Source organism: Myotis myotis, unplaced genomic scaffold, assembly GCF_014108235.1.
Source record: "Myotis myotis isolate mMyoMyo1 unplaced genomic scaffold, mMyoMyo1.p scaffold_m19_p_6, whole genome shotgun sequence".
Lineage (NCBI taxonomy): Eukaryota > Metazoa > Chordata > Mammalia > Chiroptera > Vespertilionidae > Myotis > Myotis myotis.
Window position 1 is genome coordinate 14,968,986 of NW_023416368.1, and position 21,174 is coordinate 14,990,159.

Here is a 21,174-nt window from a genome sequence, read left to right on the forward strand (position 1 = left end):
GTGTCCAACCCAGGTGGGTGAAGATTCTACTTCTGTCAGTGTCAGAGCTGCCTCTGACACAGGCAAAGTGACAAAAAAAAAGCACCAGTTAAAGAAGCATTGTCTCTCTTCTTAAATCTGATGCAAATATGGAGGCTGAGATACACCCACACTAATTATTTTGTGAAATATGAAGCCATGGCTCAGAAGGAGATATAAACTACTCAAGTCTGCTTGGAAGCAAATAAGTCCCCTCTTCCATCCCGACACCCAGTGACCATCCATTTTGCCATAAAAATGTAGTCTCCACTAAAAATGTAGATCCACTGTCTAACTGTCGATGTTTTCGGCATCACATCCTCCCCTCCCTTTTCATCACTGCCACTGGGCCTTCATTATTAGTGAGGTTGTCCTGAAGCCTGGCCGGAAGCAAAAGACTAGAACTTACAGCACATTTGAAATAGACGTTGACCACATTCGTGGGACTGTCATGGTTCCCAGTGATGCACGTTACATCTTTTAGAGATGAAAGTGCAGGTGGTTATTGCACAGCTCTTCATCACAAATTATGCACCATATGTATTCCACATTTGTGCCTGTGAGTGTGTTGGCATGCTTTGTTAGTCCCTGCAGGTATGTCTGTATGTGCTTAGATGTATGTAATATGTGACTATATATATATATATATATATATATATATATATATATATAATATGTATAATATATAAATAAATATATAAATAAATATTTTATGTATACAATATATGATATATGATATATGATATATAATAAATATATAATATATAATATATAATATATAATATATAATATATAATATATAATATATAATATATAATATATATGTTACTGGAGTCCCCTGTGTATAGTTTATAGTTTGGAAAGAAATCATCTTCCATCATTCGTCACTTCCTAGCTGTTGTAGACTGGGCAGAACATCATTTGTTAACAGCGACAAAGCCGCACTCATAAACGCCGACATGTTACATTAATTTATAGGCACTGAGTGACTTATTAAAAGTGACGTGTGAAATATAACAGAGCCCGGTATGGATGATTAGGTTTCGGGCTTTGAATTGTTGACAAGTCAGGAGTAATGAATTGCGGGACACCAGCTCCTGCGTTTCCCCCTCATTAGTCAGTATTAGCTGCATTAATAGTAATAATTGGATATATTCATCATTTAAAATGTTTTAATAAATGTTTGGACAGTACCCGATTGGAGCTGTCAAATATTAGGCTGTAAGGGTTGTGACAAGAGAAAAATGATGATGTTCCTTAGGTGAGAGATTTATGCAGCTTTGGGATGCCAGCCTTGACTTTCATTCCCAAAGGAATTCGAGTTCAGATGAGTTAGGGATACAGACCTTGGAAATGGGAAATCTGACTCTCTTCTGCCTCATAGAACATTTCTGCAAGAAGACTTTGGAGGAGGACAGAGGATGTGTCTGTGACTAGTTTGCTCAGGATGGTTTCCTGAGAAGAGATTACGTGTGGATGCAAGTTAGCTATGTGGTCTTGGACAAGTCGCTTCCCCTTTCTGAGCCTCTGTTCCTGCACCTGTGAGATGATTCATTTGGGTCCCTTTGAGAGCTAACATTATGGGAGTTTGATCATCAAATGTGATCCTAGAAATCGAGGCAGACCTCTAACTGACTTCCCCAGCTGACTTCCCCTTCCTACACTCTCACCAGTATTTATTGAGGACTGATGTGTGGGCTTTGATGAGGACAGAAAAGAAGGATGAGACTCACCTCTGGCCCCTAGGAGGGTGATCATGAAACATCGTTCAGTACATGCAGTGTTATCGAACTCATACGGGCATCATTATATTTTCTATAGTAACTGGAGTCTAGATGCATCCCAATTTTGTGGTTTAATTCTTTATTGATCTTCCTCTGTTACTGTGGTCAGATTAGGGCTATTGTATTACCTACAAAAGACCTGGGGGAAGGAGGCTCAGTATGCATTTGCTTGGTTCCTAATTCCAACCATTCCTGGGACCTCATTATGCAAACATAACTAAACAAAGCAAAACAAAGATAAGTTTATGCTTAACTTGCATTTGAGCAAATATAGATTTAGACCAGCCGTGGGCAAACTACGGCCCGCGGGCCGGATCCGGCCCGTTTGAAATGAATAAAACTATTGAAATAAAAGACCGTACCCTTTTATGTAATGATGTTTACTTTGAATTTATATTAGTTCACACAAACACTCCATCCATGCTTTTGTTCCGGCCCTCCGGTCCAGTTTAAGAACCCATTGTGGCCCTCGAGTCAAAAAGTTTTCCCACCCCTGATTTAGACCAATATGAAGAATGACTGAGGTCATGTAATAATAATCCTATATAATAAAAAGCTAATATGCAAATAGACCGAACGGCAGAACAACCAGAACTGAACAACCGAACAGTCGGTCACTATGATGTGTGCTGACCACCAGGGAGCATGTGCAGAACATGGCAGGTGTTGGCTGCAGTGGGATGGTGGAGCAAGTGAGTGAGGGCACCAGATGAAGGTGGGGTGCTGGTTGTTGTCATTGAGGCAAGCCTCTGGTGGCTGAAAATTCTTTGCTCCTATGCACAGTGGTCCTGCCTGGCACTTGCACCTGCTGCTGCTGCCGGCCCCACTCACACCCACTGCCAGTGCTGGAGCCACTGCTCGCACCCACTGCCAGCACCGGCCCCACTTGCACCCACAGCCAGCGCTGGGGCTGCCGCTCACACCCACTGCCACTGCCAGTTCCTGGCGCTGGTCCTGATCACTTGGTGTCATCAGCAGGTGTGAGCAGTGGCTTCCAGCCATGATGGCCCCTGAAGGCTTCTCCACCTCCCCCTGCTCCTGAGGGGTGATTAGGGCAGCAGCCGCTGCTCGCACCCACTGATGGCACCAGCCCCACTTGCACCTGCTGCTGGTGCCAGCCCCAATTGCTCCATGTCATCAGTGGGTTCGAGTGGGGCTGGTGCTGTCAGCACGTGGGAGCAGCTGCATAAGGAGCAGGGCTGCCGGCAGACAGGGGACAGGGGGCCGTGGCAGGAGGGGCCGGGCTGGGGCATGGAGGATGGGCTGAGACCCGCTCCTGTGCCTACCGCAGCCACAGTTATTTTTAAGGTGCATGAATTCGTGCACTGGGCCCATCATCATCATCATCATCATCATCATCACAATAGCTAGTCATAATAGACTAGTTAAACTTTATTGAGCATTTACTGCATGCCATTCAAGGCCCTTTGGACTTTACACATATTTTCTTATTTAATCCTCACAGTATTCCTCCCAGGTAGGAATTATAATTCCCGTTTCACGGACGAAAAGACAGAGGCTTAGAGAGGTTGAGTGGTTTGCTTAAGATCTCATTGCTGATAAGTGGTAGAGCCCAAATTGGAACCTCATTTGTCTGACTTTACCAGTAGATCTCTTCTACCTCTAACATCGTGGGGGCCTGCCCAGTTCGGATGATGTAATTCAAGAGGGGTGTTGTCTGATTTGAGAATATTTGGAAAAGTGTAAACAGGATGGTGAAGCATCTGGAAATCCTGAATTGAGGTGGCAGAAGAATACGGTTTGCTTATCCTGGAACAGAGGCCTGGGAAGATAAAGGGGCCACTTGATCTTAAGGGTTATCTTGGGGCAAGGGGAGGAGTGCTGCTCTCTGGATGCAGGCTAAAACTGAAATTTCTGAAGGTGACTGACAGGAGGGCTGAGTTCCATTCTGAGGAAGAGGGAACTTCATCACAGTGCTGTCCAGTTCGGTTGGGAAGGGCTGCCTCCCCATGCTGGGACTTTCTGTCACAGCTTGGATGAGCCTGCCTCCCTCTGGGATCCATCCCACCACTTTTCTCCTCGCTCGCTTTTCTCCCGTTGCACTGGCCTTCGCGCTAACAGGAATGCTCGGCCCCTGGATTTTGGCATGGCTGGCTCCTTGTCTTCAGGGCTCAACCAAAATATCATTTCCAAGAACTCCTCCTCTGACCATCCTTTTAATATTTCCCCCTTTCTACCAGCAATCACTTCCCATCTGCCAACTTTCCTCTTCATACAGCTCTAATCAGTGACAGATATTTTTTGTTTATGTGTGAGATTTTGTTTTACTTTTTTTTTCTTTGTTCCCCACTAGAACGTCAAGTCCAGGAGGACTTGTCTTCCACATTCCATCTTCAGTTCCCAGGACAGGTATAGAGCTCCCAGAGCCACTGTGTGTCAGGGACACCGGGGAAGGGATTCCTTCTTTGGGAGGGAAGCTACACTCAATAGATCCTATATTGCTCACTCATTCTTGCCGCACAAGAGTACCTCAGTGTTACTATAGTTCCCATGTCTCTTTGCCTTATTGGAAGAACAATTTTTGAGATTTTAAAAGTCCTCAACACCAGCTCTTGGTTGGTTTAGAATCAGTGCTCTTTCTATCTAAGATAGCCCCCCAAGCTCATGGGTTTGATTTACTCCCTCAGGACCTCTGTGGGCATTCTGTACATCTGCTGCCATTCAACTTTGGGTTCATGGGTACTAGCATGAGATTTGGCATCATTTATGTGACATATGTTTAGAATACACCAAAGAAAAAGTTTGTGTGTTATGAATGAGACTTTATAGAACTTTTGTTTATTATTACAGATGATATTCTTTATTTCAGGAAAAAAATAAGATTATTGCCACATAGTATAAAACTCTGGATGTTATTCATGAGTACAGTTTGGTTTTGCAAGCATCCCAGTATACAGTCCTTTACAATAAGCCATAATGCTCTGCACACACAGTTCACAGCTAGAATGTCTTGGGGGCTCCTGGTGCTCTCAGTTCATTTATTTTGGCTTCTCAGTCATTTCTCAGTTGTAGGTGGCATGTAATAAAATAATATGCCTTAAAAATTACATTCTGAAGATTGCTTAACATGAAAAAAAGGATAAAAAAATCTATATATAATAGTAAATTTGGGTATACATGAAAAGACTGGGAGAAGAGATGTAGGTGGTTTTTATTTATTAATTACTTTTGAGTATGTCGCCATTTTTTTTTTGTAAGAACAGGAAGTCAACACTTACAATCAGAAAAAAAGCTAGACACTATTTTTAAATATGCCAACTGGAATTTTAAAGAGGTATCTACATTTCAGATGCCATATAATAATAATAAAAAAAGAAGATTGTGTGTTGCATGATGGCAGAAAAGTGGGAATTGGTAAGGTCACACGCAACAACTCTGGCCCTAGCATCTTGTTAGGCACTGGAGAAGCATTTATTTAAGGCAGCATTTGACTAAGCTAATTCCGGACGTTTCTCTCAACTCCTGTGCAGTTGGTTTTAAGTTGCAGGAAAGATTTCTGGCTCAGGCCAATGGAGGGAGTATACATAAACATGGGGTTTATTTTGTCAGGGATGTTCTTGAGAGACTCAGTTCTTTACTGATCTTCTTTTGCTTTTTTTGTGGCCATTTATTTACTTTTGAAAATAATCCCTGCAGACCCTCACTTGAGTGAAAAGAAGATCTGTTCTTACGGCAGGGATCAGTTGCTGACCAACGAGGCTCTAAGAATTGAGTATGAATTCGGTTACTGCTGCTTTTAACCTACCAGCCGATTGGCTTCATTTCCATAAGTGATGGATGTTGCTTCAAATATTTTCAGAAATTCCCAGCCGTGGCATGAATAATGTTGCTCCCCACCCTCCAGTTTCTTTTTTTTTCTTTTTCTTGCCTTTAAGTGGGGCTCATGATGATGGACATTCTTACCCATTTACCTTGAATCTTACAGAAACTTAGGGGCCAAGTGACTGGAAGAGGTCTGAATTGATTCGGCTCATCCCTTTAAGTGAATGCATGAGAAGAGAGGAGATTTACAGTTAAGGTCCCAAATGAGAGCTGGATGTTAAAGTTTTTGTTGAGGATTTAGGAAGGCTGAAGCTAAAACTGAGTGTCATCTTGGAGGTTAATCCACCCGGCTCTGGAATGCGTCTTGCTGCCTGTGATGCTGACACGGCGGAACAGCTGAGGGTGAGAGGCCCTGAACTCGCCTCTGTGCAGGCGTTGGAGGTGTAATGATGGCCATGCCAGGGTTCTGGGGCAAAGGTGTTTATGTCCTGAGCCACGCGTGCAGTGGAAACACAGGATGCTCCATGGGCTGGGACTGAAGGGGAGCTGGGACAGGCAACTGAGCAATTAGAAATGTCACTTGACTATATTGCAAAGCATGAAGCAACCACCCTTTCAAAGTTCAAGCTGATAATGTGGGCTGAAAAAAAGCATGGCAGTGTGGGATTCAAGGGTGAGAGGGTTTTCTCTTGTTCTTCTAAAAGTGAAAAGTGCTCAGTTGCACCAAAGAGAACCACACCAACATGGTGGCCAAATCCATGGCCAGTGGAAACCATGGGAGGTGATTCCTTTCCACATGGTGGTCTTGTCTCCAAACTCTGACTCAAGATCCTCATTCCTGTACCTGAGAGCCAGGGTGAGGAGGCAGGCAGGGAAAAATCACCTTTCACCCTCTGAATAGTGATAAGCTAGATACCAGTTGTGCAGTGAACAAGAATGTGAACTTTGGTCTAGTCAGACCTGGGTTTGAATTCAAGTCCTTGCACCATATTTGTGACCTCAGACAAATGGACTGCAAAGACTATTGACCTTAATAGTTACTACCTTAGGGTTGTTGTGAGGATTAAATGAAATACTATCATAAAAGTGCTCAGCAAATGATCTTGCACATAGTAAGCACTCAAATAATAGTAATGCTAATAAGAAGAACAAAAATAATAGTAATCATGATGATATTATCATGATAGCAGCAGAAGTAGAAGTATTATTGCCAGTACTGTAGGAGTTTGTTCATCAATATTTGTCCTATTTCTCTGAAAGTCCTAAAGTAAAAAATTTGATCCATATCCATTTACTACCATACAATTGATAATTGTGATGCATAAACAAGATTCTGCCAAACACTGTGGAGGAAACAGGATTGTGTAAAATATGATCCCTCCTGAGAGATGCTTATAATCAGAGAAGACATGTAAATGCAGATAACCAATTACAAGGTGCTAAGGGACCAGTATGGCATCAGTCATGGCTGTGAGGATTTAGATAGGGTGGTTTTGGCCAATATGATCAAGGAGGCTTTGGCATTGGCCTTGAAGAATGGATTTGATTTCTTTTCAGTAAACAAAATTCCAGGCAGTGGGAACAGCATGTACAGAGGCTTGGAAATGGGAAATAACAGACTTTCAGAGAATGGTGAGGCATTTGACCAAAGGTTAAGTGAAGGGCATCTTTGGAGGAAAAAGTGAACTAGTGAGTTTCAGCTGGGAATGGCACCAATTGTGGTCACTGAGATTAGGCAAAGCATCAACCCTAATAATCCCTTCAGGTGTTCATGGCCAAGTGAACCAGCCAGACTTAGGCATGGATAACCTAAGTAAAAAATGACCTTGGTAAGAACCATAAGAAAGACACTCACAGATCTCGAATGCCTTAGGTGTATGGAGGAGTGAGTCATTAATTCCAAATGGGAGAATCTGGGCAGTCTATTGAAAGGGGAAGAATCTTAATCCGACTGGATGGATGGAGGGACTTAAAGAGGGAAAGAAAGACCTTACAGGCCAAAGAAATGATTGAGCTAAAGCTTGGAGGTTGGAGAAGATTCTTATTTCCCAGTGAACGTGGGCCATATTATGTTTGAGGGCTCACAAGGTTATTCTATTTGGGGATAAAGACCAATAGAGTTTCTTGCCTGTCACTTGGATAAAATAGAGGACAGATGAGAAAGGCCTCTTCACATTCCAACTGAGATATGTCTCTTGTAGGGAAATGGAATGGGTAGATTCTTCCCTTGATAGACAAACATGGGGGAGGGGGATTGCTGTGGATGTCTCTTAGGCCACCAGTGTGTCCCAGGTAGGAGAAGCCTGCCTGTATCTGCTATGCCTGGAGCTTACTGTCTAAGGGGCCAGGACAACTGCCCATTTGATCCATCGTCTCATGTCACCCACTAGCCCCACCCCTGATCTCATCAGGAAGGGTTTACCTTCCACTCACAATGAACAAACTACTACAAATTCTCCATTTAAACCAAAGATCCTCTCCTTTCCTCTGAGCCCACATCTTTCGGACCAGGCTGTGCACCATCTCAACATGAAATACTGAGGCACACTTCTTTATCTGTGTTTCAGAAAAAGAGAAGCAGAAATGTAGCCTCTACTAAATGTTTGTCATTTAAGCCTGTTTTTGTTTTTTTGTTTGTTTTACATTACTGTTATGCTGTCTAAAAGAAAAATAATCAGGAGAAAGAGCAAGCTGAGTGCCTTCCAGATTGGCTATTTAATGATGACTTTGTTATCTAATGGTGACTTGATTTTGAGAGGTGTGTGTGCAATGGGCATGCTCCTCCCATCCGCTTGAGCAAATGGATTAGAAGAAGCATTACCTGAGAAGGTAGCAGGTGTGTCAGGTGGGCCTGCTGTTCTCTTTAAAGAACTGAGGTGTCTCAGCTTCTGAATTTCTGAGGCACCTGAACTAATGCTAGTTTACCACTAGTTGGCACCCAGTGTAATGCCAGTGTCGTGTTACAATTAATAGTCATTCTGGTGACTGTCATCACTTACTCTGAACAGGGGATCTCCACAAAAGTATGACACCATTACGCCTGCTAATTTAAAGGCATTGTGTGAGCTATGACAGCCCCTGGTTGATTTGCCTTTTATGCTTATTTAAATGAATAAAGTCTAGCAATTTAAATGGAGTGGAAGGAGAAGAAATTTCAACACATTTTTGTAGATAAGCCCAGGAAGGGTCAACTTGGAAAAAAAAAGTTGTGTTAAGGAGAGTAATTAAACAGAGGCAGAGAGATTGAATATTAGTGCTTTTACAGAGTGAATGAGGATAAATTCTGTTAATTATATGCCTTTCTCAGTACTAATGTGATAATAAAGTACTCTAATTCTGGAGAGGCTTGTCACAATCTCAGCTAAAACATTGACCCTTCCACTAGGTGAGACCAAAATGCAACTTATAATGCTTTCTAGCAAAAAGCAAGAAATCAGAGTTAAGTGGATTTTTTCTCCTCCCACTCTCAGTGTGTTTAGCATAGAAAACTGCTACCCAACACCATCATGAGACTGTTGGTGAATGGACTGTCTCACTTGTGGCATGGAAGCACTTATGCTTGCTTTTATGTGTAGTTCCTAAGGGAAGAAATGTGAACAATTCAAAGAGTATAAATAGCCCAGTGCAGGATTCTAGTACAATGATTAACAGCATCAAAAAGATTACCCTCAGAATGCTGGTGACATTTCAGTCTTTGAAACTTTAATCTTATAAACTTATGTCATTGTGAATGAGTGAGAACTTGTGTGAGGGCAACAGAGAAACAAAACTGGAATGGTTTGCAGCATTATAATTATGGTGGGAGCACAGAGGAGATAATTTAGGGACATTTCTTTGGGAGAGTCAGGGCAGTGCCCTAATGCAGGTGATATTTGAACTTGGCTTTGATTAATGTCTAGTTGTTCAGGTGAGAAGGGATAGAAAAGGGAAAGAGGAGGTGTGCCAGGATAAGTGGTTTATTGTGGATGCAACATAAACTCGGAGGCAGAGAGTGGAAGTAAGGAATAGGTTTGGTTCAGGTATTGAAGGAAAAGGAGTGCTTTGGGGAAAGGAGACATTTTTTAACAATTAAAATAGGCATGAATACATGTTGATTGCTGCATCTCCAGTAGCATAAAAACCTAGTTCCCTTGAGAGCTCCTTTGAACTTCAATTGAAGTTCATCCAATGGAGGTGATTCTACCCACCCTGACCCATTTTTTAAGAGTTTTACTTGAAGATCAATTGAAAAAAAAGTTAAAAAAATAAATTATTTTTAAAGCAAATCAGAGTTTCAAAAGTATAGCCTGTTACTTTTTATTTATTGATTTAGTGATGAATTATTGCTAATAGAACCTAGCACAAGTGTGAATACTTATTTTTCACCCAAGGAAGTTTATCCCAGTAACAGAAGCCTGCTACTTTCATACAGTTGTACTTTTCACTTGATCCAAGGTTAAGCAGTGAGCCCTACCCTACAGTCTTGCTCTCTGTTATGAATTATATCCTCGCCCCAGGTCTTGGTTCTGCTACATACGGTGTGTATGGGACCTGGGGCTCAGCTCTTTTACTAACCTTTCTGACCTCAGTATACTCATCTGGGAAATAGGTATATTAATAGGACCAACTAACAGGGTATATAGGGTTCATTGGAATGATTCCTATAAATGCCCAGTGCCTGGCACATGCTGAGTGAGTGGAGGCTTTCTATGTGAAAATGTGAGTGATTCCAATGCCAGTGAGGCCTGGCCCGATTCACATGTCCTCCCATTAAATGTAAGAAGGGATAAAATTTGCTTGTACTGGGGACGGTGGCGTCTTCTTTCATAAAGTCTCAAATTGTAGATTTTTCAGGCCATAGATTCTTATAAAATTATGTCATTGTGAATGAGTGGGAACTTGTGTGAGGGCAACAGACATTCATTCTTCAGATTATACAGTTTCTAGCACTGTCTTTTGTTTTACATGCAGCCTCGTTCACCCATTGAAGCTACCTGCCTGGATATCTATCTATTTATTTATCTATCATCTAGTTACCTACCTACCTATTTATCTATGTATTAATGTTGGTGACTTGAGAGAAGGCCATAGGATGTTGAAGTTTTATAACCTACAAGTTACCAGGGCTCAATAGAATAGAATATTTTCTCTTTTACACACATCCTATTTTAGGATTCTCTGTTTTACTACCTTCTCAGCTTCATCATTCTGCCCACATCCCCATCTCCACTTGCCTCCACCTTTCTTGTAGGGCATTGTGTGATGTGAGCTCCCTGTACCTTCTCTCCTCCCCACCTCTCAGAATTTCCTTGCCCTGTGATCTCTGTTAGGTGGGATACTAGTAGATTATATTCTCTTAGGATTCATCTCTAAGAGTAGAATTTTCCAGCAAACTCAGTCTCACATTTTTCCAGGTTCAACTCTAGTAGAACAAAATCCATGTCTGGTTTTAGTCACTCAGATAAAAATCCTGCAGCTTGGATTGGGCCTGATTGGATTGCCTTGGGTCATATACCCATCTCTAAAGCAGGCCGGCCTGGATCACAGGTGCTGTCTGGCCCAAGTGTAGAATGAGTTCATGCCACTGAAATACAAGGACTCTTGGGTGGGAGCCAGGAAGTTCTCCAAAAGGACAGTGGAGGTCTGTTACAAAGTGGGGGAAATGGGTTCTGGGCAGTCAACTCACAGACTCCTTCCATAATCTTGTGAAAACTGTGAACTCATTCAACAGAAAAAAAATTGTGTGCAAAAATTTGGGTACATTGTTGAGGTCTTCAAGAACCCCAAGTAGACCATTCATGGACTTCAGGGTAAGACTGTCTGGACTAGATAAATCTTAAAGTCTCATCCCATTCTAGCATTCTTAGTTTTATTAACCAGTTTCGAGATAAGATAAAAGCCTCTGTGGAGTTTGGTTTCCTACATTTCTACTTTTAAACTGAAGTTGTTTAAGAGTGACGTGGAGTGGGGAGCAGGGAAGGGCAAAGGGGTATGACCTGGGAGCTACAAAGCGCCTCAGAAAGTCTAAATTATATCATTGTTGGTCAACAATATTGTTTTAGTTTCATTTTCCATCAGCCTCCTTATGATATCATAAGAAATAATGCGTAATAAAGTGTCAGACTCTATTTTGCATTATGATTTAAAAGTGATAAATTTCTTCTTATATTTTTATGGACTAGAACACACAGACTTATTGGATCACCCATAATATAAACTGGAATAATTTGGAGCTCATGAGATTATTGTCATTGCTCTGTGGGCATGAGGCTCACTGGTCATTTTCATTTGGAGGCTGATCCTGAGCTTTAAATCCAAATTAAGGAGTCACTTGTTTTTGTCTGAACTCTGCTTGGGTGGCGTGTTGGAATGCAGTGGTTTTTCTCGATGAAAGCCATTGCTCAAATTAAATTCATTATCCCCAATGGTGCATGAGCCAGAGGATGGGAGGCAACACATGGTGATGCTGAGATTGGGACCAGGGAGGATGTGTCCAAGAAAGTGAACAGACAAATGGAAAGAGATTTTTTAAAGGGCAGTGATGATTTAAATAGCTCCCAAAAGAATTTTCATCCTTAGCAAGTTTGCTTTTCTTTTGGAGGAACAGCTTTTTCTACTGATGCTTTTTCTTTCTTTATTTCTTTTTTGGTAGAAAAATGGGCTTGTTTCTTTTCCTTGAAGCAAAAATTTGCCAAATATCAGCTTTCTTTGGCAACCAAGAAACTCCTTTCTTTCTCTGTGGATCATGCTGGGGGTGAGGTGGGATGAGTGAGGGAATTTAATTTTTCAGAAGTGATTTGACATGTGTTTTTGCACTAAGTCTCAGTGACATGATTAGATGGCCATCCCTTCTCTGAAGTTCACTATATCTGGTACAAAATGTTATCATTGTATTTATCACATGGTATTGACATGACTGTTGATTTTTTAAAAAATTAGATATTCATTCTTAAGATTTAGTGTACATCAAAAAGGTTTGCATACCTTACCCCCTAACCTTCTTCCACCAGGACAAGTTTCCAGACAAATCTGACTCAGGGAATCTGAGAACTATACTTTGGTGAACTTCTATAAGGACAGGGAGGAAGTTGTCTCTCTACTTGTACTTAGCATGTTGTTGGTGATTAGAAAATACTTACTGAGTGAGGGGTGGACTGAAGGAAGAAATGGATGACTTAAGGAAATAAGCTGAACCAAGAAATGGCAAACCATCAAGCACTTTCAGCACTGGGTTTCAACAAAGTCATCAGAAGGGTCTGTAGAATTTTGGAGAGAGGATATCCATTTCATACTATTAGTCACATTGCCTTTTGTTCCTTTGGGTTATACTTAAATGTTTTAAAAACAATGGCAAGTTTAACCTAGACATAATATTTTAAATTTGAGGAATTTAATAATATTTTGACGTTGGGGAATTTTTAAGTAGGAAGCTGAGGACACCAATGATGTGGAATCTGCCCAGTTGATATACTTTTATGAATTATGCATATGGGAAAGTAGTAAATGATCTAACATTTTACAGAGTGTGAGATGGATAACTCTTAACTGTTCTCATTTAAATTAACTGGCAAATCTTAGAGCATGAAGACTTTGACAAAGACACTTGTCATTTTTTAAAAATATATTTTATTGATTTTTTTACAGAGAGGAAGGGAGAGGGATAGAGAGTTAGAAACATCGATGAGAGAGAAACATTGATCAGCTGCCTCCTGCACACCCCCTACTGGGGATATGCCCGCAACCAAGGTGCATGCCCTTGACCGGAATCGAACCTGTGACTCTTCAGTCCGCAGGCTGACGCTCTATCCACTGAGTCAAACCAGTTAGGGTGACACTTGTCATTATTTATTCATTGTAAAATGGGGGCAACATTCTCTAGGTTCTATGCTGAATGATACTTCAATTTTTACAATAATAAAAGTGCTTTTTTTTTTCTCTTAAAGTAATGCCTATTTAGAGAAAATTCAGAAAATAAAAATATGGAAAGAGATAACTTTTTTTGCTATCAGAGTTAACTGCCATTAACATTTACAGTCAGTTTAAGTCAGATATTTATTTACTGTTTTTCATAGACAGTCATACTAGGTGCTGTGGGAATAGAAAGGCACTTTAAGCATGTCCGTAGTGTCATGGAGGAGGCAAACGATGACCCAGCTAACTGGAATGCAGGATGTAAAGACCAGTGTGACAAGAGATGTAACAGAGTAGAGGAGGAAGTGATTAATTCTAGCTGGGGTACTTGGGAAGGTTTCATGGGCATATGCATTTATGCTGCACCTTGAAGGCTAAGGAGGGTCATGGGAAGTTGAGATAGTGTGGGACCCAGGAATGCGGCTTACAGTGAAGGCAGGAAGGAAGCTTCATGCTCAGGGCATAGGATGTAACTCCATGTAACTGAAGCAAAAACGCTGGAAGATGAAGAGTAGAGGACCAATGTGCCTGGATAGGTATAATCTTGACATTCCTGATCCAGACCCTGATAGAATACCCACAATAGGTTATTACTTTTGAAGTAGTCAACCTTACTTGGCAATTACTCAAATACTCTATCATCCTCAGAGTTAAAGAGTTTTCTTGAAAGTTCGATTTTAAGTGCTTTCCTTCTCCTTTACTTTTCTTTTGGAGCAAAACTTGAACCAAAGTCACAATGATAGTAGTACAATTGGTGTTAAGGGGAAAGAATTAGTGACATGCTAGGTTCTCTGGGGATATTATTAGTTGAGTAAATGAATGACACTGAATGTTTATACTTCATAAAGTCTTGGAAAAAATAGGGAGGTGAGTGTCCAGAAAACCCCACATGTTTCACTTACTGTGGATTTGAACTTTCTGATCTCTATCTGGCATCTATCACCTCCACAGAGGAAATTAATACTGAAACCTTTTGAGTCTTTAGGAGGGAAAGTGAAATTCTCACATCAGATTCTAAATGAATATGTTTTAAAACCTTAAACATGTGAGCATTAAACAGCCTTTCATTTTCAACCTGTGGTTTTCTGTCTGCAAGAAAGGATTCAAAGATACTGACTTGTGTAACTGGTAAATACAGAAAGAACAACTGAATCCTTAAGATGCTGTTTATTGACTCCTCCCAAGAGACCCATATCACATTGGGTTTGCTTTGGCTGTCATTCTCCAACTTTGCTTTGGCTCTATGACCAGACCCATCAACTGGGCTCTCATTGTTGGTTAAAATACATTTGAAATAGGTGACAGTCATGAGAAAAATTAGAACACATTAAAATTTATAATTGGGAATATTGTGGTGACCATACCAGAAAATTTTAAGCTAACTTTAGCTCTAATTGTGGATGAATTTGATCGTGATGATAAGAGTATAGCCAGATATGATAATGGCCATACTCTCATAGTATAACATACAAAGGAATGAGTTTAGTGGATATAAGCTTTGGAGCCAAACTGCCTACATTCAAATCCCAGTTCTACCACTTACTAGATAGGAAACCTTGGGCAAATTACATAACTTCTCAGCATTGTTATCTATAAAATGAGAATAAAGATAGTGCTTCACAGGGTTGTAGTGAAGAGTAAATGAATTAATACATGCGAAGTCTTAGAACAGGGCGTTGCACATGGTATACTCATGTGTTTGCTCTAATAACCACTAAGTTGAGGTATTGAGGTTCCTCCTACCTTGTGTTTTGTGCTTGGCTCTATTACTGAAGCAAAGTTACCAATGCACTTGCATTTTTCCATTGTGAGGAAGGGTTTGTACTAGTGACTCCGAGTTCTGAGGCCTGATGCCTGTCTCAATCCTATCCCCACATCTGCAGGAGCTCTGTGTCATGTGGTTCCTTGCAGATCATGTTGCTTGGAATGGAAACAGTTTAAGACACATATGTCCTCAGTCTGTCCCCAGCCCCAAGAAGAATGGACCAACCCTTGGGTTTGTTATCTGCCTCATTCCTGCTGTATATCAAACTACTAGGATGATTCTAAATTTCTGAACAGGTAGTGTTAGTTCCTTAATATATTGTGGCAAGTAGCACTGGCATTTGAGGAATATTTGTGAAGGAGTATCTCTGAAGATGAATGCCTTCTCTACCACACACAAGCCTATACTGCTTTGGATGAGTCAGACTTTCTCATCTAACTTTCCATCAAACCTTGCAGTAGTCAATGTTAAGCTACAGCACTCTTGCTCTGACTTCCCTTCTCCCTTTTATTTCTAAAGAACTGCAATTTATTTTTCCTCGTTGGCCACTGATTTATTTGTCCTCTCCTCTCCCCTTTTACAATCCTGCTTCCTTTTCTTACCTTTCAGATCGACTTCTAGCATGAAGACACCTATTTGCAGTGGGTCCTTTTTCTGAAAACTATTTTTAAATTCTTTGGTCGGTTGCTATGCTATTCCAACACCTTTTTTTTTTTTTTTTTTTTTTTTTTTTTTTAAGTTCTTGCCTCTAATTATGTTCTTTTATCAAGGGCAAACTCTGAGCTCTGAGGTAATGAATGCTTTTCAAGTTGATCATGTTCACCCCTTCAGGCTGAGAACACTTTCCAAAAATGCCCAAGATCTTAGATACCTTGGCCAGGGGAAAAGGTAAACTCCTTGAAGTCAGTGGCCAATAATAGGGGTAGCCACATGCTCCCCCTTGGGATCCCCAAGATAGTGCCACAACTTGGTATCATTCCACTTTCCACTGTGGGAGGGAGAAGAAAATTTGCTTCAACTATGTAGAATCCCTTCCCAGATCTCATTTCTTCCTCTTTCTTCCTTCCTCACCTCTCAAACATAACTGCACGGGTTTGAGTCAAGGCAGGTCCTCTCTCAGTAATGCATTTTAATATCAGAAAAGGAGAGAAAGTGGGCCTGGCAGTGAGCAACCTTTGCCCTCATATAGCCCGCCCCTGTGACATCTGTGGGATTTTGGCTGACTTCTGTGTATCATATTTTCACATGGATGAACTGTACTCTACCATTTCTGTGTACCAGGAACCCAAAACAGTGTTGACATTGAAAATAGTTTTCTCTTTCTAGCTGTTTTAGCTTCTCTGTTTTCAAGGGCGACCTATTATTTTTCATGGCAGTGGCCATGGGACTCTTGTTTACCTCTCCACGGAGGGCTGTCCTGAGGCACTGATGGTTTTTTCTGAAGTAGCCCCTGGCAGCTGGGTGGTCTGGGTAGACATAGCTGCTTTCTGGTTAAATATTTTAAATTTGGGAGAATTCCTGGACTCCTGGAAAGTCTTCCTTGGTTATATCTGGGCAGTAGATTTGGTCTTTGGAGGCAGACAGCTCTGTGCTTCGTTGTCAAAGCAGATAATAATGCAGTTCATGGAAAGAGGCCCTTTGAATCATGAGGCATTTCCTTCTCACCCTCCAGTGAGTGTCTGTGTGGGAGCAGCTGGAGCTTCACACAGAAGGGACCCCACAGTTGTCTCCACACAGCTGTTTCCAGCATCAGGTCAGTGTGAGTCTCCGTGTCCTGAATATGTTTGGGAAGGTTCGTCTGCCACATAACCATCTGCAGGCATAAGTCAGTGGAACTTTCAGGGAGCCTTAAGACTGCAAATGGGGGATTTTATGTCTTGGTTTAGGTGTGTCTTGATGCTGTTCTTTTCCAGCCTGGACATTCTGAGAGCAGCTGAAAACATCCAAACGTGATTTTTCAGAATTTGGGTGGGAGAGGTAAAAACTCAACCTGCTCAGCCTGGATCTATCGCAATGCTTTGCATAATAATTAATGATGTACAAGCTGTTGCTTAATGGATGGTTTTACTGTGTGTGCCCTTCAGTTGTGACTAGCTGGAGTCCCCCATGATTTAAGCGGCTACCTCTCTTCTTTATGTGTGTCTTGGCCATTGGATCAAGCTGTTGGAGTCATACTTTCTCTCCATGGTTTCTGCTTCCTCTTTCCTTTTTGTTGGTCATTCAATGAACTTATGCTTAACCTTCACATTCAAAGAGAGGAGAATATTTTTTTTGTATATGAAAATCTCAACATTTCTGAGTGTTAGGCAGTAACCAGTTCACAGGGATAAATGATGAAAATAATTATTACTCTTTCTATGCTTGTTGCTATTTAAACACTTCACATAGGACTCATTTAATTATCAATAACCCTCTAAAGTAGGGTCTGTTACCCCCTCCCTCCTTTTACAGGTGAGAAAATCGAGGCCCAGAGAAGTAAAATAACTTATCTAAAGTCACACAATTAATTCAACCGTGAAGCTAGAATCATGATGAAAACCACACAGTAGTCCTGGGAGAGAGATAGTGTTAGTCCCACATTTTAATGAGGCCACTGAGGGAGGGTCAAGGGAATTGTCTAAATTTACCCAGGCTTGTCTTATCTCCAACCCTAGCTCTTGTCCAGTATACTCTACTACTGTCTGTATTGTAGAGGTCCTGGATTCTGTTTAGTTGAACAGATATTTACTGAAACCCACTGGGTTGTGAGTCCTGTGCCATGTGCTGGTTATATAGAATTGGCTTTTTGTTTTTTTACATCCTTATATAGATGAGTCAGATCCTGGTGGCTAATTCAGTGAATTTTCCTTTTGGGAAAGCTTGCAGGTACCTCTGGTGTCCAGTACCATGCTAGTCACACGGAAGCTACCTAATATACTGAATAACTATTGGTTGATAAAATGTGATATCAGTTAACCATTGAATAAACAGTTTTGTTCTAGCAACCTCTGTGTTTGATTCAGTTAATGTTTACTGATAGGCTGATGTCTTACATTCGCCTGACCGACGAACCTAAACACTATTTTTAATACGATGCCACACTTGGTTTTATGACCATCACTTTCCTAGTTGAGGTAGTAGACTAAAAACATTTAATGTCAAAGTGTGGAGCTCTTATTGGGTTGATTTTGAAAAGCTAACATTATATTGGAAAACCCAAACAACTAGGAGTGACGGATGCTAGTTCTAGCTCTTACAACTAATAAAACTGTGTACCTGTTACCACATCTGCTCTCTCTCAATTTTCTCATATGCACAATGAGGAAATTAGACTAAGTGATGGTTAAGATCACTTGTTAAGTCCTCTAATTCATGGAAAAAACAGATGTTATAAAGAGTCCTTTTTAGTAATGCTATGTATTAGTTTAGTTTTGGCTGCAGGAAGTATCTTAATTTTATTGTCTTATATTCTTGCCTTTTAAATGGGTTGATAATTTCTGGCACACCTAATTTATATGACTTCTGTGAGGGTTCAATGAGATACTGGGGATACACGTGCTTTGAATAGTATAACACACGCAGGAACACAAGATGGCATTACTCATATTGAAAGTTAACGATAAAGTGTCAGGTTTCTCACCACTCTTCCCCCACAGCCCCAAAAGACTGGAGTTGGGTCCTGGTTGGGCTATTTCTCAGAGTTTATGGAACTCTTTGGGACTGTACAGGGTCAATAGGGGCTTTGTCCTGCTGCAGGTCCGTTTCCCACGGTTGGGGCAAGGCTGCCACACTTTCTCCTGACACACTTTATCAAACACACCCGCCACACAAACTGGGGTAATTCGCCAGACAAAAGTGAGGTTTTCAGTTACAAGAACCTCCGCTTTGTGAAAAGCCCCCTCGGAATCTGAGCCCTTTCCCTGGGCCAGCAGACGTGTCTCCCGGCTTTACAAATGCCTTAAAAGCTGCCCGATAAAAACTACCCCGAATTTGTGTGCCATGTCTAACTCTGTCTGTTGGTGTGGGATATTTTTAACTCCTGCTTCTAATTCCTCTTGGTTCCTTTAAGGAAGCGCGATCAGAAGGGTCAGGCACTTGGCATCTACTTAGGGGAAAACTTTGAAAGAATTTCTGAGGCTCCCCCTGGGGTAGAGCTGGCTCTCCCCAGAAGAATCGGCCTTTCAGAGCGTCTTTGCCACATAAGGGCTTGAGCTGGGCCCCAGGCACCAGTTGACGCTGTCTCTCCCCCACGACAGATGGTCAGGCCTTCAATTTCAGCAAGGGATCCTCTGTGGAGCTTCTGCCAGCATGCCGTGCCGAGTGACAGGGCAGCTTAGGGTAACGGGGATCTGGTGTGTGCCCGGCATAGCTTTTGTGCTAACGATGGGCTGCTGACAGGCGCCTTGCCCCTGCTCATCCTGGAGGCAGATCCCCGCTCCCTTGATTCTGTTTCTCTCTGGCAAAGCTGCGTCCTGTTTGCCTGTCTTTCAGAACCCATTTTGGCACCAGATGGACCCCCTCACGGTGGCTAGCAGTTGTCTGACCTGAAGATGCCAGAGGGTGTGCTGACAGCTCCTTCTAACATAACCTGAATCTGGCTGTCGGCTCTGGGCTCAAATGGCTTAAACACACACAGGCGGCAAATATTATCAACCCTGGGGAACAAGGGAGGGGAGAGAATGGCAGTGCCCACTCCTACAATATTTACGTTGCTAGTGTAGAGATAATACTAATAATTCCTCTTGCTTGTACAATTGCTCATATTTACTCTTCTTAGTACAGTTGCTGTTGATAGTACAATTAGTGTTCATATCAGTATTGTACTGCTTCTGTTCTTACTAAAACTACTATAGCATAATGGCTAAGAATGCAGGCTCCATCCAAATTTGAGTTCTACTCTTTCACGAAAGTATGTGTACCAGGGTGGGATTTTTACGCCATTGTAGACTTCAAGTGCGGGAAAGATGAAGAAGGGAAAATTTCTTTAAATTTTTTTTTCCATTTTATTTTATTTTTTTTCATCACCTTTTATCCCTCTTGTACCCTCTTCCACCTCCACCTACCCCTCCCCCCCACAATCAGCATACTGTTGTCCAGGTCAATGAATTTTTCTCTCTTTCTTTTTCTTTTTTGCTCAATCATTCCACCTCCCCAGCCTCCCTGCCCTCTATACTTACAAAAATTTCACTGACTAGCATTTTAATGCATTCTGATATTTTGGGAAATTATTTGAGTCTGAAATCCACAGGCCCAAGAGAAAGGGAATGAAGATCTTAAGGTGGCTTTTAAAATTGTCCTTTTCCCAAACCTGGACAGGTGTGGAACATGCAGGTGGCCAACATGAATGCTCTAGAAGGCTGCCTTTGATATCTGCTTCCTTTACCTGATGGACTTTAACAAACCACTGCGACATAAGACATAACTCAGAAAGCTATAGGGTGACCATCGAATTTAGAACGCTTTTGCAAGTCAAAGTGGGCACTATTAATACACTAATACAGCAGGCGACAACTGGAATTGTTTCTGGCAAGGTGGGACCTTTGGTCACCTTAGCAAGTAAAGCCCCTGGGCCTCACATATAGGAAATCTTTGAGAAGCCAAAGGACTTGAGTCAGTATGTGAATCTTACCTACTTCTCATGGGTACTACTAAACTAGGGTATTTTATTTGGAGATGCTAAGTTAAAAGGTGTCTACTGTTTCCTTGTGGTCATTCAGCATGTATTTTGCTGGTTCATAATCTGTGACTTTACAGGGCTTGACTTACATGTTATTAGGGACCGTGAGTAATTCTCAGGCAATTATACTCAATTGGAACCTACCTTAAATGGGGTGAAGACTTTCTCTCTGCCTGGGTAAGAACCCTTCCTTGGGGGCTTAATGCTTTTGTGAGAGCTGCTGGCAGTACTGAGAGCCGTCCGTGCAGCTGGAATGCCAAGCAAAGGCTAAAGCTTTC

At 41.6% G+C, this 21,174-nt stretch overlaps 1 protein-coding gene across 10 annotated transcripts in view; it reads left to right on the forward strand.

The window, feature by feature from the left end:
- EBF1 (EBF transcription factor 1) overlaps positions 1-21,174 on the forward strand; it is a 391,060-nt gene that overhangs the window by 222,400 nt on the left and 147,486 nt on the right. The window lies entirely within an intron of this gene.